The sequence below is a fragment of the Mus caroli genome, chromosome 11, assembly GCF_900094665.2.
Source record: "Mus caroli chromosome 11, CAROLI_EIJ_v1.1, whole genome shotgun sequence".
Lineage (NCBI taxonomy): Eukaryota > Metazoa > Chordata > Mammalia > Rodentia > Muridae > Mus > Mus caroli.
In genome coordinates, this window is record NC_034580.1 from 52,779,560 (window position 1) to 52,780,552 (window position 993).

Here is a 993-nt window from a genome sequence, read left to right on the forward strand (position 1 = left end):
CAAAAAAAAAAAAAAAAAAAGACTACTCTCTTTAATCCCAGCACTTGGGAGGCAGAGGCAGGTGAATTTCTGAGTTGGAGACCAGCCTGGTCTACAGAGTGAGTTCCAGGACAGCCAGGGCTACACAGAGAAACCCTGTCTCGGAAAAAAAAACAAAAAAACAAAAGACTATTCTGTGTAGACCAAGTTGACCTTCAACTCACAGCCATCCTCCTGTCTCTGCCTCTCCAGTACTGGGATTACAATTATGTGCCACTATACCCAGCTTGGTTTTTTTGTTTGTTTGGTTAATTAGTTGGTTGGTTGGTTGGTTAGTTGGTTGGTTGGTTGGTTAGTTGGTTGGTTGATTTGGGGATTTTTGTTTGTTTGGCTGGTTGGTTGGTTGCTTCGTTGTATTTTTTAAGATTATTATTATTATTATTATACATAAGTACACTATAGCTGTCTTCAGATGCACCAGAAGAGGGCATCAGATCTCATTAAGGGTGATTGTGAGCCACCATGTGATTGCTGGGGTTTGAACTCAGAACCTTCGGAAAAGCAGTCAGTACTCTTAACTGCTGAGTCATCTCTCCAGCCCCTGGTTGTGTTTGTTTGTTTGTTTGTTTGTTTGTTTGTTTTGAGGCAGGATCTTGCTACTTAGCTATTAAGTTCCAAACCAGGCTGCTTTTACTTAAGGCAATCCTCCTGCCTCTCCTCTCAGATGCTGAAATATAAGTATAACCCATATCCTGACTGTGTCCTGATTTTATTTTATTTTATGAGGATTTCTCTGTGTATCCCTGGCTGTCCTGTGTCTTAGTTAGGGTTTTACTGCTGTGAACAGACACCATGACCAAGGCAACTCTTATAAGGACAACATTTAACTGGGGTTGGCTTACAGGTTCAGAGGTTCAGTCCATTATCATCAAGGCAAGAACATGGCAGCATCCAGGCAGGCATGGTGCAGGAGGAGCTGAGAGTTCTACATCCTTACCTGAAGGCTGCTAGCAG